We start from the raw sequence: 6000 nt of genomic DNA, 5'->3' as shown, positions 1-6000 counted from the left end.
TGCGATTGCCGCTGACAATCGGAGGCGTCGTTTAGATCATCGGGTAGCGTTTCGGCCGGTGGGTTTGAGCAACCACCCGAACCAAAGGTCCGTCCGTTTCTATTCTTGTATCTCCTTCCCTGGTCGATGCAGCGCGCGTCTGTGCCTTGGTATCCAAGAGAGAATTGAGATTGAGATGATGCAGCTGGCCGAGTCGAATGCGGGTGATCGATTTGTGGTTGTGGTTGTAGTTGTAGTGGTGTAAGTCGTACTGAGGTTTACACTGGGCCGCGGATGAGGAAGGATTGAACCACGGAGGCAGGAACGAACTCGAGGGAGGAGGATTGGTTTGGTTGGCTGGGTAAGAGAACAAGTCAGTCACCTGGGAGTTGGATTTGTGATTGTTGTGTTTCTGCAGGAAACACTACAGGAAGCATTTGGAATGAAGGGAGAAGGCGTCGGGTGGGCTGGAGGGGGTAATGGGTATGTAGCTGTCAAGGAATGCCAGGATCGCAGGGGGGCACAGAAGACACTGCAAGACTTGCAGGCGGCGTCCGTAAGGCGTTGCAAAGACGTTTTTAGAGGGGCGTTGCAAAAAAAGAAGTTCTGTGCACCGGACTGAACTCGGCTGCGGAGACGGTCCAACTCTGTCTGTTTGTCTTGTCTGTCTCTCCCTCTCCTTCTTTCCAAAAAGCAAAGCCTGGACCACAAGTCGATGTGTTGGACAATTGCGCCTCTCGGCTCACCCACGGACTCAAAGCTAAAGCACGGTCTTGTTTCGCCTGAATGGTGCGTCTGTCTTCGATATATGATGCGTTTCTGTGCGTCCCGGTGCCAGAAGGATGCTTGAACGTCTGTGTTCGTGCAGTGCCAGTGGTCGTGCGTACATGCGTAGTTGTGGGGGGAGGGCAGATGGGATGATGCGGTGTAGTGCAATCAATGTGTTGCATTGGCTTGACTGAGACTGTCAAGTTGCTTTGCCTGTTCGCTTACCTTTTTGATGGCAAAAGGAAAGACCCAAGTTTCCCGGTTCAAAGAGAAGCAATCGTCGTTGTCGTCGTCTTGTTGTGTCGGTTGAGTGAGTGACTCAAGAGGTTGTCGAAGTGACCAAGAGCTGATGGAATGAGAGGAACTGAATTAGGTGACAGGGGGGTGGGTTCGAGTGAGCAAGACAGCAAAGGTTGGTCAGCCTGCGACGATGAGAGCTCGATAAAGTGAAGGTCGATGAGGATGGATGGATTAGTCGAGAGTAATGGATGGTGTCGAGGGATTTGAGTTAAGTCGAGTGGAAATGTCCAAGCCCAAGCACACACAAGTCGAAGCTGAGTGAGTGAAGTTGTACGAGACGAGTCGAGGTCGGGTCGAGGGGAAGAGATGGGAAAAAAGAGATACCACACGCAACGTCGGGGTCTGGGGGAATGCGGTGGTGTTATCACCTTACTCGGTACCCTTCTGGTGGTCTTGATTGCCAGTGGCTCTGGTGCTCTTCTGGGTGTCTTCTTCTCTTGGTGGCCACACCCACGCCTTTCGTCAGTGAGTGTGGGACCCTCGCCGTGCCCAGGGGGCCCAGCATGTCCCAAGTGGGAGTCCCAAGTTCCAGGGGGTGAGGAGTAACGGACGGGTCAGAGTGGGTTTGCATCCAGGGCAAGGTCGACGGGAAGATAACCCCACGCCCCCTTGAGTTCTCTCTGCTGCAGGGGTTCCATGCTGGATGGTAGAACGAGGCAGAGAAAAGATGGTGGTGATGGGTGGCGCTGGATGCCCGCAAATGCCCAAGCTCCCACCAGACGGGAGGGAGTGTGTCCTCGGTGGGGGGCACGACCAACCGACCAGACCAGCCCAGCAGTGGAGTCCCCAGGGGCAGCCGCTAGAAAGGAGCTAGCTCCTCCATGGGCCCCTGTCCCTGGGCTGCTAGTGTTCAGGGGACAAGGGCTTCGAGGACCCAGGGACCCGGCAAGCGGCCAAGGGAAGCTTTCCAGGGCTCTCTCAAGGCCAAGATGTGATCCTGAGAGAGGACGAGGATAGAGCAAGGCGTGGATGGACCCCTTTCCGCGCTCCAGTTGAACGGATTGACGAGCGCAGGTGTGTGTCTGTGTGTACGTTGGTGTCTAAACCGTCAACCTCCAAGGGAGAATAGCTGCGCGGTACATCTCTCAAGGGCGTCATATCATCATGCACGCACAGTAGATAGATGCAGCCCAGAAAAAGAGTAATCCACAAGCAGAGCTGCTCGCAGAAAGGTGCGGTGGTGTAAGGGCTGGATCACACAGCACCTCCCGTACCAAATGACGATTGGATCCGTCACAGGGATGTTTGGTTCCACCCCGTGAGCTCTCTCTTGTCGTCGTAACCCAGCCTGCACAGGACATGTGCTGGGTTGCCGCCTTTGCACGTCTTCCTAGTGGACGGTCTCTGGGCTGCTTCATTCGACTGTCCATCTCGCAGAGCTTCTCTCTGGACGAGTTTTAATGGAACCGGGAAATTTGGGCGGCTTTCTCATCAGGTCGTGGCAGCCAACCTGATAGCTGGAGCGGCCGGGGCGGTTGATAGCTTCATCACGGGGAATATCTCTAGCTCGTGTCCTAGGGTGACGGACTCTCGGATTGGATGCCACCATCGCTCGCGGCAGCTTACAGCGCTTCCCCCAAGGTTGTCTGCGAACGGGATACTACTCCCCAGACTTGCTTGGTTGAAAAGGCCATTTTCAGGCCAGGAACTCATCGGCCACCATCCGGGCCCATAGCCGCCATCTGCCATCTGCCACGCGCAGCTCGAGCGTTGGGCGTCGGACCATGCCTGATGTCGTCAGTCTTCGTCAGAAACTCCCCAAGACCCATACCTCGAGCGAGCCTGAAGAGGTGATGATCGCTTCTGGTGCCGGGTAGCTTGGGTAAAACTCGTTCACCTCCACTTGAGAATCCATACTATGTGCAGACCGCAGTAAGCAAGGCAAGTTCCAGAGAATCATTCGGAAAGAGGTCGAGTCGTGCGACCAACTCCCTCGTATTGGTTCTCCTGTCTCTTGCTCCCTTCCACTAGTCGTGCTCTAGCTTGCTTGTTCCTGAGTTGGCCTGCAGACAAGCTGCTGCAAGATGCACAAACCAATGCCTTCTCCTGCGTCTCGCTTCAGCACTCTGACGGGGCCACAGTCCCTTTGCTGAGATCTGACGATACCTCAAGGGTCTCTGACGCTTTCATCGCGCCTGGGCCTTTCACGTCGAGGGCCAACCCCTCCGCTTGGGCTACACCGCACTGAGGACTGGTGACCTGGGATGCTGATGATCGTCCAACCCTACACAGCCCGGGTGAGATGTCATCGCCTGTCGACTGCCGGGCGGAAAAACCACGAGGATCTGCTTGGTGGAACCGTCATCACCGTCACCGTCGCCGTCCCCTTTCCTGAGCACCAGCAACGAGGCCATGTCACAGCCACGAGACCTCTCAGCCGCAGGCTATTGCTGTGACCGTCTATCCGCCAAGTGAGCCCGCGCTCAGCATGGACCAGCAGCAACAACAAGCCCGGACCTTACCATCATCGAGAGCAATCACTTTTGACTGACTCCTGTCCTTCCCTCCCTGCATGGTGAGTGCTTTGGCCATGGCGGATCGATCTGCCCCCGGTTTTGGAATATGCAAGACAGACTCGAGACACGGAGTCAGATCCAACACAGCCAAACACCAGCGAGGGCGCTCCCGTTGGCCGTCCGTCTCCGTCTCCGACTCCGCGGCCGACTTGGAACGTCACGTCACGTCGGCGGTTCTCTAGCCGTTGGTCTCTGTCGCCAAAAGCAAACGAGGCTGGCCGAGTTGCGAATTTCCCCATATTGTTTGATCGTCATCATTTGAACCGCCGCTCAGTCGCGTCCCCGCCGTCGACCGTCTAGACGGCTCCGAGACAGCCTCGAGTGCTTCCATCCACCGGTGGTCCAAATTTTAGCCTGCCATCCGGCGCAAAGTTAACCGCACCGCGCTGCTGTGGTCTCGCGATGGCGCAACAGGCCGACGTTGCACCCCTTTCTTCTGTCCTTCTACGCATGGTTCTGGTGCGCCAGGCGGGCTGTCTCCCAGGCACTCGGCGTCATTGGAGCCATGAGCCAAGATTGCTTCTCATCTCACTTCCCCGGCCGTCCAAACACGATCCGGCCGGGCCACGTTTGACCATGGCCCGTCTCAGTTCTCCTTGAAATGACTCTGTTTCTGTCATGCTTCTGTCATGCGCTAGTTGGATTTGCCCCGAAAAACAGGGTCTCTGATCAGATAGAAGACACGTCCGGTGCACGCTTGTAGATGACTTGTGAGATATGGTTCAGGATAGGCTGGGCTGTGCAGGCCGCCCGGAGGCACTGCTGGAGAAGGCTCGTGCAAGATATAATGATATTGATGAATCTCCTCTGCGGCGCCGCCACGGGAGAAACGCCCAAACCGGTAACCGTACTCTGAGGGCGTCGAGACTCACCGGATGCTCTAGATCAACGGCCGACAACGCGATGTGGCGTTTGACGTTGACGTTTCCAATTGCTGTCGGGTCGGGTGGGCAGTGACGGCATTGATGGACTGCCAGCTTCCAGGGCGCAGGCCCACCCGCACCTTCTTGCTCAGGCCTTCTAGATTCTGGTTCTGAGGTTCATGCCTGCCTCAGGCCCTAACGTTACTCCCTACGGCCCCTAGCTCCCTTCTAGGTTGGTTCGGGCAACGCTCTGTCAACAAGCAGGCATCCTCTCTGCTATGACTGTTCAAGCTCGGGTAGTCAATTTACAAGATGCCAATCATCCAGAACCCGCATCATCGCGTGGTGCCGTATCACCTGGAGAACCGTGCCCAAGTCACGTCTGGAGAGCAGAGCCACCAATTGCAGCTGTATTGTTCGGACTCTCGCCGTCGATGGTCTGCGACTCCAGCAAGGATGACCCTTTGCCCTCGTTGACGGCCCGTCGCGGGAACTCCATCAGTGCTTTTGAGTTCAACGCTTCAAGGCTTTGCGTCGCTGTTCTCTTTGCTTTTTGCCTTGACGGAACCCATCCTCGCTTCACTCAAGGCTCAAGAACAGACCGTTAGTCCTGACCAATTGCTCAAGGCTCTCCCTCGGCCATGGTACGCTAACAATTAGTGCCACGAACCGACGCAATCCTCCCACACCCTCTCACCTCTGACTGCCAGGGACCGCTGGCCTGCCAAAGCTGCCAAGCCAGGGGCGCCGACAGCGTCCCTGACTCGACCCTTGCTTCCGAGAAGCTTCCCCCGGTTCCATGTACCCAGAGCCGACGTTGGTCTGTCTGGACCGGATCCCTCCCTATACCTGTCCCTGTTATGCCGTCTAGGTTGCAGATTGCAAAACGGCAAGATGGAGCTTGCTCCGCGTTCAACAGGTAAGAAGGCTCTCACCGCTGGACAAGCGGGTTTTTGACTAGGGAACGATCCACTAATGCTTTCACTTCAGATCAATTGACAGCTTGACAGCCCCAGCTCAATATAGTGCCCCGGACTGTCAACCAGGGACAGCCTTGCCCTTGTGTCTAGGATCCCTTCGCCCTGGAATCGTTGCCATTTCGCAGGTCTTCAGAGTACTCCTTACCGCTCTTCATTTTGTACTCCCGGCGCATTATCCGGAGGTTTTGGAGAGATGGTGGACCTGGATAAGACAGAAGGGCCAACATGTGTTCAGTGCCGAGCATGTCCGATGTGCGCTCCGTGAGCCAGTTCTCCAGCTGCCGCCCACTCAGATCTGGTGCAGTGCTTCAATTGAAGCTTGTTGTGGCGCATACGATCTAGCCCTGAACCAGTCAAGGGCTGTATCGTATCACGGAACGCTTCCCTCCTCTTGCGAACTGTTCCGTTCCGAAGCTCAGTGTGCCCATCATCCACTAAAATCTCATCAGCACAGTCCAGGGAATGTGTTCAGCTCACCAGCTTGTCGGGAGCGGATCGATCGATCTCTCTTGGCAGTTGCAGCAATTCGCCCTTCCGCGTCCAGAGCCAGGGACCGAGGCAGCAATGATACCGAAATGAGTGGCTTCGATTGCT

Source organism: Fusarium solani (genome assembly GCF_023522795.1).
Source record: "Fusarium solani strain SB1 chromosome Unknown bctg00000004, whole genome shotgun sequence".
Taxonomy (NCBI): domain Eukaryota; kingdom Fungi; phylum Ascomycota; class Sordariomycetes; order Hypocreales; family Nectriaceae; genus Fusarium; species Fusarium solani.
Note: the sequence above shows the minus strand (reverse complement) of the source record.